Raw genomic sequence first — 242 nt, forward strand, 5'->3', positions numbered from 1 at the left:
CTATCTCGCTATCTCGCTATCTCGCTATCTCGCTATCTCGCTATCTCTCTATCTCTCTATCTCTCTATCTCTCTCTATCTCTCTCTATCTCTCTCTATCTCTCTCTATCTCTCTCTATCTCTCTCTATCTCTCTCTATCTCTCTCTATCTCTCTCTATCTCTCTCTATCTCTCTCTATCTCTCTCTATCTCTCTCTATCTCTCTCTATCTCTCTCTATCTCTCTCTATCTCTCTCTCTCGCT

Source organism: Eptatretus burgeri, chromosome 8, assembly GCF_056783735.1.
Source record: "Eptatretus burgeri isolate ZD-2024b chromosome 8, Ebu_testis_v1, whole genome shotgun sequence".
NCBI lineage: Eukaryota > Metazoa > Chordata > Myxini > Myxiniformes > Myxinidae > Eptatretus > Eptatretus burgeri.